This window comes from Triturus cristatus, chromosome 5_2 (genome assembly GCF_964204655.1).
Source record: "Triturus cristatus chromosome 5_2, aTriCri1.1, whole genome shotgun sequence".
In the NCBI taxonomy this organism is placed as follows: domain Eukaryota; kingdom Metazoa; phylum Chordata; class Amphibia; order Caudata; family Salamandridae; genus Triturus; species Triturus cristatus.
In genome coordinates, this window is record NC_140588.1 from 1,020,203,089 (window position 1) to 1,020,215,314 (window position 12,226).

The following is a 12,226-nucleotide window of genomic DNA, read 5'->3' on the forward strand; positions in this document are numbered from 1 at the left end:
TGACTTATCCCAGGCCCACTTGTCATCACGATGGAGCCTCCTCTCCCACCCAGATGCATGTGTCAGCCATTGTATCACTACAAACTAACAGGTAGGTAGACATATCCTGCTTGCTTGTCACACCCCTGAGCAGGATGCAAGCCTCCACCACATACACACACAGATGTGTCAAGTCAAAGCCAAATGTGAAAACATAACAGGTAAGTAACCAGTATGTGCACGCAGCCATTCCCCTCAAAAAGCATGATGCCACATGACAACACCAGCCCTGTTATTGCACACACATGCACACAGATCCTATTGACACTCACAGTGTGCACACAGCTAAGCACATGAAACTGTCACAGCAACCAAAGTGTGACACACCAATGCACATGTAGAAGAAAGTCTGGACAAAGTCATGCACAGCACTGAATTCCATGTGTAAGTACCATGGGGCCAGAGCAGCAAGGACCAAATGAGAAACAAGAAAGCATGGTTGGTGGTACAAATCCAGATGTGCACATGACAAGACCAAGGTATGCAGGAGATGACAATGGCCAGTTCATGGCCAGATTTAACATCTGACAGGGCGGAGTAAGCCAAAAAAAGTCCTCACAGACATTTTTAGTTGCACCAGTCCCTAGGTGGCAACATGTCCCTGTACTCACAAATTATGCACGTTGCGCATGGTAGGTATTGACAACTCACACCATGGACAAGTAATGCATGTACCACAGCATCATGTCAGGAGGCACAATAGTGCACATAGAAACAAATGTGATGATTAGTCAACTGTGTGGTGTACAAACAGTGAATGATATACAGCTAACACAAAGCTTATGGGGTGCACTACAATGACCATCTCCCATCGTACCCACAGGTGACCAAGAACTCACTGCAGAGGACAACACCAGCAACCTGCAGAGCCAGCCTCCCCCCGGTACATGGACTCTCGGATGTTGACTCCTGGGATTCTCTGGACGATGAGCTCGAAGCCGGCCCATCTGGTGTGCCAGGATGCAACAGGTCTCAGGACCCCATCATCCCCCCACCACATCTGCTGCAATACCAACGTCTCTGCAGACCCCTGCTGTCACGGCCTTTGTGTCCTCCACTACCACCATCACCACCACCACCAACAACATCACCACCACCAGTGCTGCCTGCAACACTCCCCCTGTCCCAGGGGATGACCATCCCACCCTACCAACTGAGGAGGGCAGGGAGAGGATGCTGGTGTCTACAGTGGTGAGGCAACAGGTCCAAGGCAGCAGAGAAGGTGGGAGGGGCATGGTCACTCACAGACACCAAGAGGCTGGGACCCAATCCCTGGACCACATTAACAGAGTCCTTGGGGCATATGAATGTGCCCAGGGACGAACGGGCCGGTCGGAAGAAGTGTTCCACGAGCTCATCCTACTGATGAGGTCCATCAACACATGGGACAAATTGTGGACCTCTTGGGCCAGCAAGTGGCGGTACTGAGGGACAGGCCTGTGCCACAACCAACACCTCCATCTCCCTCTGGTGGGCTGCAGGGTGACAGTTCACCATCCTCCCCTGCAGCCACAGAGAGGGGTGAGTCCTCAGACCCCACTGGCCCTACAGCAAGGCCCCACCCTGCCAAGCAACGAAGGGGCTGTCCGAAGAAAACCTTGGGAGTAACTGGAGGCAAAACACCTGCCAAATGCCAGTCATGGAGCCAGCCATGATGGCAACCCTCTACACCACTGCATTGACTTTTTGGACTGTCCTTCCCCACACTGCCTTGTGAATGGCATCTGTCTGTTGAACTGGGTCACCACATCAATGTCGTCCTCATTCTCGGACCCACCCTATCAGCCTGGGACGACTATTGGTGGCCCACGTCACTAGGCACAGCCCCGGAACCCACGGACCACGCACGCAACCTGGGAGTCATCCTCGACTCCACTCTCTCCATGACCAGGCAAGTCAACGCCGTCTCCACGTCCTGCTTCAACACCCTTCGTATGCTCCGCAGGATCTTCAAATGGATCCCCCTCAACACGAGAAAAACCGTTACCCAGGCCCTCATCACCAACAGACTCGACTACGGGAACGCCCTCTACTCAGGAACTACAAACAAGCTCCTGAGATGACTCCAACGCATCCAGAACGCCTCGGCCCGACTCATACTCGACGTCCCCCGCCGCAGCCACATCACACTCCACCTGAGAGGCCTGCACTGGCTCCCCGTCAACAAAAGGATCACCTTCAAGCTCCTGATCCACGCACACAAAGCACAGCACAACACCAGACCCACCTACCTCAACAACCGACTCAGCTTCCACACCCCCACTCGAAGCCTCCGCTCAGCCAACCTCGCCCTCGCCACAGTCCTTCACATCCGAAAAACCACCGCCGGCGGCAGATCCTTCTCCTACCTCGCCGCCAAGACCTGGAACACTCTCCCCACCATCCTACGACAGACCCAGGACCTGCTGGCCTTCAGAAGACTCCTCAAGACCTGGCTCTTCGACCAGTAGCACCCCCCTCCCCAGCGGCTTGAGCCCCTCTCGGGTATGTAGGGCGCTTTGCAAATGCGGTGATTGATTGATTGATGGACAACTCCATTATCTCATTTACCACAACTGTCAACTCACTGCTCCACTAATCTCCTCAATAAAAATGTTCACCCTCCCTAACATGTCACCATTGTAAATAATAAATCCTTACACACATGTTGTTGTGTCTGCTCCGTCTTTATTCCAGGATGTACAGTCTTCAACATGATTACAATGTACCAGAAGTATGGAATGTATGTAGGCAAGGAGAGGTTGAAGGGACCTAGGAAAACACAACAGAACAACTTTCACTAGTCTGGGTAAGGCATCACAGACATCACACAACACCTACCATCAAGATAATCCAACATGCACACATCACAATGGGCAACAAGTGCCAACATACACATCCTGTCGATGTACAAAACTACCCTGTTCCAGAAACATTGTCAGCCACCACTGAGTCAACAAGCAGCTGCAGTCACAAAGCCCACATACACCTTCACAACAACAGCAACATCATCAGACAATGGATCCGTTGTACATTGTCGCTCACCTTCAAGTGAAGTAGCGGGTGACGAGCTGTTGACGCAGGTCAACACCTTCCTCCTCTCCACTCCATTGTCCTCATCACTGGAAACGGATTGGTTTGCATGCGGGGGCCTTTTCTGTTAATCAGCATCCAAGAGCAGGGGGATCTCCTTGCGAATTGATAGGTAGTGGAGCATGCAGCATGCCACTACAATCTGACACACCTTCCCGGGCGAGTACATCAGTGCACCTCCGGTCTTGTCCAGGCAGCGGAAACGTGACTTCAGCAGACCAAAGGTACGCTCCACCACATGACGTGTCCTCCCATGGGCATCATTGTAGCGGACATCAGCTGGTGTCCTGGGATTCCGCAGTGGGCTCAGCAACCAAGGACGGTTGGGATATGCAGTCACCTACGTGTGACAAACACAGATACACATTGCATTGTTGCTGGGTCAGAGGACAGCATGTCACACAGCACGCTATTTGACTAGACATACTCACCCACAATCCATGCACGCTCGGGAAGCAGATTAGCCATCAGCTGTGGTACAATGCTGTTTCACAGGATGTAGGAGTCATGGGCCGAGCCTGGAAATTTGGCACACACGTGGAAGATGATCATATCTGCCTGGCACGCCACCTGCACATTTATGAAGTGGAAATGTTTCCGATTCCTGTAGATGTGCTCACATGCCTGTAGTGGTACAAGCCCAACATGAGTTCAATCAATGGCACCAACAACATGGGGGATGTGTCCAAGGGGATAAAAATCTCCCTTCGCAGCAGCCAAATCCTGCCCCCTGGGGAAATGGATATATGTGTCCTTGTAGATCATCATAGCGGACAGAACATCACGCAGCACCATGCTGAACATAGGTTGTGACATCCATTCTGCTCTGGACACTGTGGGCCCGATTCACAAAACTAACTTAAGACAAAATCCTAAACTTACTACTTTTGGTATTCACAGAAGTTAGGATTTTGTCTTAAGTTTGTCTTAAGACAAATGTCTCTTTTCACCACCACTGTGGCAAGCCCAGTAAGGTACCTCTCCCCCTGGTGTTGTCAAGATTTTCTAGAACCCCTCATTTGGTGTCAGCTTTAGCATGTGCCCCAGAACCCGAGACAGGGACTGGGCTATTCTCTTCCAGTACTTCAGACAGACTTAAGACAGACTTAAGACAAACTTAGGACAGATTTAAGACAAACTTAAGACAGACTTAGGACAAACTTAGGACAGACTTAAGACAGACTTAAGACAGACTTAAGTTAGGATTTTGTTAATCAGCATCCAAGAGCAGGGGGATCTCCTTGCGAATTGATAGGTAGTGGAGCATGCAGCATGCCACTACAATCTGACACACCTTCCCGGGCGAGTACATCAGTGCACCTCCGGTCTTGTCCAGGCAGCGGAAACGTGACTTCAGCAGACCAAAGGTACGCTCCACCACATGACGTGTCCTCCCATGGGCATCATTGTAGCGGACATCAGCTGGTGTCCTGGGATTCCGCAGTGGGCTCAGCAACCAAGGACGGTTGGGATATGCAGTCACCTACGTGTGACAAACACAGATACACATTGCATTGTTGCTGGGTCAGAGGACAGCATGTCACACAGCACGCTATTTGACTAGACATACTCACCCACAATCCATGCACGCTCGGGAAGCAGATTAGCCATCAGCTGTGGTACAATGCTGTTTCACAGGATGTAGGAGTCATGGCCCGAGCCTGGAAATTTGGCACACACGTGGAAGATGATCATATCTGCCTGGCACGCCACCTGCACATTTATGAAGTGGAAATGTTTCCGATTCCTGTAGATGTGCTCACATGCCTGTAGTGGTACAAGCCCAACATGAGTTCAATCAATGGCACCAACAACATGGGGGATGTGTCCAAGGGGATAAAAATCTCCCTTCGCAGCAGCCAAATCCTGCCCCCTGGGGAAATGGATATATGTGTCCTTGTAGATCATCATAGCGGACAGAACATCACGCAGCACCATGCTGAACATAGGTTGTGACATCCATTCTGCTCTGGACACTGTGGGCCCGATTCACAAAACTAACTTAAGACAAAATCCTAAACTTACTACTTTTGGTATTCACAGAAGTTAGGATTTTGTCTTAAGTTTGTCTTAAGACAAATGTCTCTTTTCACCACCACTGTGGCAAGCCCAGTAAGGTACCTCTCCCCCTGGTGTTGTCAAGATTTTCTAGAACCCCTCATTTGGTGTCAGCTTTAGCATGTGCCCCAGAACCCGAGACAGGGACTGGGCTATTCTCTTCCAGTACTTCAGACAGACTTAAGACAGACTTAAGACAAACTTAAGACAGATTTAAGACAAACTTAAGACAGACTTAGGACAAACTTAGGACAGACTTAAGACAGACTTAAGACAGACTTAAGTTAGGATTTTGTCTTAAGTTTGTCTTAAGTCTGTCTTAAGTCTGTCTTAAGTCTTTCTTAAGTCTGTCTTAAGTTTGTCTTAAGTCTGTCTTAAGTCTGTCTTAAGTCTGTCTTAAGTTTGTCTTAAGACAAACTTAAGACAAAATCTTAACTTCTGTGAATACCAAAAGTAGTAAGTTTAGGATTTTGTCTTAAGTTACTTCTGTGAATCGGCCCCTGTGTGCTGGAATGATCCAGTGGCAAAAAAATGCAGGGCCGCCATCACCTTAGACGTGGGGGTGAAAGCTGTTGGATATGTTTGGCGAGGCTGCAGGTGAGGCTCCAACTGAGCACAAAGGGTCTGTAGGGTGGCTTTATCCAGACGGAATTTCCGGATGATCTCCTCATTCTCCATGTCTGCCAGCACTGCGAAGGGACGACACAGATTTGGTCTCCTCCTAGTTGAGATGAAAGTGGACACATGGCAATGCAATACATCATGAGATGGGCACAACGCCAACAATGACTGTCATAAAAATTGTGTTACAGACCAGCTGACATGTAGGGACTCCTTCAGCTACAGTTATTGTACACCTGTCAACTGACACACAGCAAGTACCTCCAAAGCATACTCGCCATATGAGAATGCACATATGGATATGGCCACGTTTACCATGGGCACGCCTGGGAGTATATCATCCAGCATTAGTGTAAAAATGCAACTCCACTGTCTCACACCTAGCTGCTGCACCTGACACACCTTCGGGTGTTAGTCGAACCTGGCACATATCAACAACACAATGACCACAGGCTGAGCATACATGATGAGTGTGTGCATGGTCAAACATAAGCGAATAGGCACATAGGGACAATCTTCATCTTGAAAAACATTGCAGTGATTTCCCCTGAACTTTTACACCTTGACATGTGTACACATTGGAGAGTCCATAACAACACTGATCTGTGTACAGGCACATCAATATCACAAATGACATGTGAACGAGTACATGCCAATCTAAGAAATCACATATACAAACATGGCATGTGCAATCAGCAGTGGGGTACATGGCACATTGGCACTGTGTGCACTATGACGTGTGCCATCAACCATGTGGCCACCGTGCACTGCGGATGACTGCCAGATGGCCATTGACACAGCATGACGTGTCCATTGGTGCTGTCACAGTCACCCGCCACCCAAATCCCGGTCACCGATGTCACTGTATGGCACCCAACTCGCGGTAGCTACCACCTGGCCCCTGTGGTGTGTCACCGCCAATGCCCGGGACACAATCGCGGTAGTGATAGGCATATGCACATGGTGAAATGGCGGTTGGCATACTCCGCCACCCAATTCCCGGTCACCTATGTCACTGTATGGCACCCAACTCGTGGTAGCTACCGCCTGGCCCCTGCGGTGTGTCACCGCCATGGACCATGCCCTTACAGCCAATGGGAACCGTAATCGCGATGGCCTGGTGCAAATTTGAAAATCACGGTAGGTGTGCTCTGCCACCACGGAGCCGGTCATTGGATGCAATTGAAAGATGCACCACTACGGTAGCGCTCACCTGGCCCCTGCGGTGTGTCACCGCCATGGACCATGCCCTTACAGCCAATGGGATCCGCTATCGTGGTGGCCTGATGCAATTTTGAAAATCGCAGTAGGCGTGCTCTGCCACCGTGGAGCCAGACATTGGATGCAATTGAAAGCTGCACCATCGCGGAAGGGCCCACCTGGCCCCTGCGGTGTGTCACCGCCATGGACCATGCCCTTACAGCCAATAAGATTGGCTATCGCGGTGGTCTGATGCAATTTTGAAAATTGCGGTAGGCGTTCTCCGCCACCGCAGAGCCGGACATTGGATGCAATTGAAAGATGCACCACCGCTGTAGCGCTCGCCTGGCCCCTGTGGTGTGGCACCGCCATGGACCATGCCCTTACAGCCAATGGGATCCACTATCGCGGTGACCTGATTCAATTTTGAAAATCACGGTAGGCGTGCTCCGCCACCGCAGAGCAGGTCATTGGATGCATTTGAAAAAGGCTGACCTGGAACACCAATTGCAGCAGCTTAGACCCACTGAAACAACACTAGGGGGCTATATATGTGTGGGAGAGACCCTCACATTTCCACTGCTCACAGAACCTGCTGCCTGGGACCCGTCACCTGCTGCTGCCTCCAGGGACTGCTGCCTGAGACCCCTCACCTGCTGCAGGCTCCAGGGACTGCTGTCTGAGACCCCTCACCACCCACTGCCGCCGCTGCTGTCTCATATCCACAGTGAGGGCAAGGACTGAGAAGATCCATGCCAGTCCCTTCACAAGCGAGGAGCTGGAGGTCCTGGTGGATGAGGTGCTCACACAGTACCCAAGGCTATATGGTTCCCCAAATGTCGTAGTATGTCTTCAACAGTGGGGGTGAGAGTGCAGGGGAGGCACACATGTAGTTGGTCTGATGCAGTATGTGCCTGAGAGTGTGGGGTTGTGTCATGCACTGCCTAACATGATGTTTCCTAGGGTGAAGGGGGGGTGTACCCTACTCCACATGTTTCCCTGCCTGCACATCAAGATTGGAGGGACATGTGTTGTCTTGTCAGCCATACAGTGACGCAGCAAGTTGGTAATGCAGGAGTCAGGACAGTGATTGCTTGTGTGAATGGCTGTGTGGTTCTGTGTTGTCCATCTCAGTGTGAGCCCACCTGGCCTGCACAGTCACTGCCCAATCTGACAACGACACATCACTGGATGTACAGAGTGTTACATATGTGTTTTTTGCAGGCCTCTCCATCAATGAGCCATCTCAGCCCTGTAGATTACACACAACTGGCTCTGTGAGAAGGGTGTGGGTTTGTGAGATCATGTCCCTCAATGTGACATACATGACACAGTGAGCTATTCACAGGGCAAGGTCGTTGAGGCCTGCGCAGTGTTGGACACAGTGAGTCTCCCCCCAAACACATGTTGATATGTGACGTATGTCTTGCTCTACCTAGAAATGGACAGTAGATGTGGGCAGAGTACACATGGCTTTCTGTGCTGGCATCCTGCTTGTATATGAGATGTGCAGGTACTGTGTCCCCCCTCACACCTGCATGCATTTATGTGTGCTTCTCACATGCAGATGTACCATGTGAGATGCATTCTTGTCGTCTCTGCAAGACATATCTGTGGATTGGGATGAATCAGTTTCATGCTACTGTCCTGAGTGATCTTGTTACATGGCACTGTGTCACTGATGTTTGCCCCCTCTTGTCTCCCATGCCTGCAGCTCAAAATACACCAGCGTAAGGCCATGTGGAGAGCCACTGCGAGCAAGGAGTGGGCTCTGGGTGTCTCAAACCGATGGCGCACCCACTGCCACAAGAGGTGGGACGACATCTCACGGCTGGCAAAGAACGTTGCGGAGATGACACTGGGTCTGCTCCCTCACACTGGCAGGTTAGCACGGCACAGCATGACACCACTAAAGTGCCGCATCTTGGCCATGACACACCTTGAGCTGGATGCACGATTGAAGGAGCATCAGCAGCAAATTAATGGTGAGTATTCTGGGAAGGGTGACTTTGGCTGTGTGTGACAGCATGTGTACACAGCCTGTGCCAGCGCTGGGCTATGTGATGTTGGTAGTGTGATGCAGTGGCTTGTAAGTGGCCTCTGTGCTGGGTGCAGCTGTCATGAAATTTGTCCTACCTGTACTTCCTAAGGGAATTCGAGTACTGGGCATTTCAATAGCATTGTGGGTGGTGGGCTTCAGGTCTGAGCTATTTGTGTTACTGTTTGAAAGGAGCCACATGCAGGATGTTGTGCTGTGTGGTCATCACATGGCTCACTTATGCCTGGTTTTCTTGTTTACACGCACTGTTTGAGTAACAAAAGTGTGTTTGCACAATGTTATTGCACAGGGTGGCGTGCAACATGTAGATTTAGTCATCTTCATGGTTGCTTTGCTTGCATATGGTTGTTCTGTTGCTGCCACTGAACTGACCGTACATCTCTCTCTCTCATGCAGCATCTCCCGTGGTCACAGAGGGACAGGGGACGAACACCAGTGGTGGGGAAACAAGCACAACAGCTGTACAGGAGCCCAGTGAGACAGATGTGACCAGCGCCTTGGAGGGGGACAGGAGTCTGCTGGATGAATCACAGCCCGAGACGCAAAGTTCAACGTCATCTGGTGCCAGCAGTGATGCATCCATGTTGGCGGGCACAGGGAACGGGGACTCTGCATCATCTTCTACCAGACAGCGTACAGTGCCCACCCTCCCAGCCACTTACTCTGGTGCTGCCCGTGTTCGCACCAGTAAAAGTGGAAAGTGTCCTTCACCCCTGGCACCGCAGCCCCTTCCCCTGTCTCCCCTGCTGCCATTAGTGCTGAGTCTGTGGACCTTTTGCGCCAGCTGTGTGTAGGCCAGATAGCTCTCCTCAATGCATTCATAGACCACGACAAAAAATTGACTCAGGTGGTTGCTTTCATGGAGGGCATACATTCAGACGTGGGTGGGCTGCACCGGACTGTCCAGTCTTTGTCCTCCGCAGTGACAGCAGTCCTTCAACTGGCACAATCTCGGAGTCCAGCTCCAGTCCCTTTGTCCACTCCCATGCCAGTGGCCACGTCTGACGATAGTGACCACGCTCCACAGACCTCAAGGTCACGATACAGCACACGTAGCACACAGCAGCAGTCCAAGAGGTCCAGGCCGCTGACACCATCCCCACAGAAAACCAAAGCCACCCCAGAGCCCAAAGACAAAAGCCCGTCAGTCGACACCTGGGGCCAAAAAGCAAAGAAACAGACCTCGGGGTCACATGCCTCAGAGCCATCCTCAGCCAAGGACTCTCCTGTCAAAAAAGCGTCTCGCAAAGACAAGCAGACAATTTCCGTGCCCACTGAGAAGGTGGTGACTGCCAAGGGTACACATAAAAAGGGCTCCAAGGCAGATTCACCCACTACCTCGACTCCCATTCCAAGCCCAGTGAAGCAGGGAAAGGAGGGCACTGTAGGGGGAACACCTGGTAGACAGGGGATGGAGGGGCAAAGGCATGGCCATGCGAAGCGTACCACTGGATCCAGCACGTCCCCAGAGGGAGGGTCAGCATCTGCACCTCCTGCAGCCTTGGTGTTGAGTGTGCCTGTTGTGTCCATGCCACTTCCCATTGATTCAAAGTCAGGCAAGCCATTTAGAATCCCCGAAAAGTGGAAAGGCACCCCTCCACAATCTCCCACCCACACTGTGTCTCACGTCTGCATGACTCCACCTCCATGTGCCACTACACCACCTGGTCCAAGCAGCCCTCCGGTTTGCCAAGCCACTGATAGCTCTACCTCAGCTGGGCCTCTCTCTCCCCAGTCAAGTGCTCCAACTGTGCCCGACACACAGCCAGCTCCCAGTCCGACTGACAGCCAAGTCTGAATGTTGGTCAACCTCACACACCTGTCTCTCCCACAGCGGGGCCTGTGCTGCCCATCGTGACACCCCAGACTGTGTTGCTTACCATGGCAGGGTAGAGTCACACACATTCCCTGTGCAGCTTCTCATGGACTCACTCTGTACTTAGTCCTGCCCATTGGCCTTGTCGGTCACTGCTGTGTGCCCCCTGCATGTGCAGCTTCCCATGGACTCACTCTACACCTAGTCCTGCCGACTGGCCTTGTCGTTCACTGCTGTGTACCTCCTGCCTATGCAGCTTCTCATGGACAAGCTCTGCACTTTGTCCTGCCCACTGGCCTTGTCGTTCACTGCTGTGTGCCCCCTGCCTGTGCAGCTTCTCATGGACTCACTCTGCACTTCGTTTTGACCACTGGCCTTGTTGCTTCTTGCTGTGTTGAACTATTCCCTGTGCAGCTTCTCATGTCCCTCATCTGCACCTTGGACTGGCCACTGGCCTTGCTGTTTGCTCCCTGCATGTGCAGCTTCTTATGTACCTCAGCTGCACCATGGACTGGCCACTGGACTTGCTGTTTGCCCCTTGCCTGTGCAGCTTCTCATGTACCTCAGCTGCACCTCGGACTGGCCACTGGCCTTGCTGTTTGGCCCCCTGCCTGTGCAGCTTCTCATGGACAAGCTCTGTACTTCGTTTTGATGACTGGCCGTGTTGCTCCTTGCTGTGTTGAACTATTCCCTGTGCAGCTTCTCATGTACCTCAGCTGCACCTTGGACTGACCACTGGCCTTGCTGTTTGCCCCTTGCCTCTGCAGCTTCTCATGTACCTCAGCTGTACCTTGGACTGGCCACTGGCCTTGCTGTTTGCCCCCTGCCTGTGCAGCTTTTCATGGACAAGCTCTGCACTTAGTTTTGACCACTGGCCTTGTTGCTCCTTTCTGTGTTGAACTATTCCCTGTGCAGCTTCTCATGTACCTCATCTGCACCTTGGACTGGCCACTGGCCTTGCTGTTTGCCCCCTGCCTGTGCAGCTTCTCATGAACAAGCTCTGCATTTTGTATCTTGCTCTTCTCTAATGGGGCCTATCTGTGCAATTTGTGAATGAAGACAGTTGCATCTGTTGTCTGTTTTGTCAGTGTCCTTACTGAATAAAGTTTTTCCAGTGTGTATATGGTTTACTGTGCCACATGCCCTGTGTGCCACTTCAACATTGCCAATGGCTTGTCTGACTTGTTCAATTTTGTACTGGGGTGACAGGGACTTCAGATCTTCCTGACTGTGATACTTGTGGGTGCAATGATATTGTTTTTAGATGGTATGCCATTGTCATTTTCATTCTTTGTTCATGTTGGCTATATTGTACACATGTCAGGTTTGGGGGCACTGCCAGCACAGTGTGGGATTCTCTC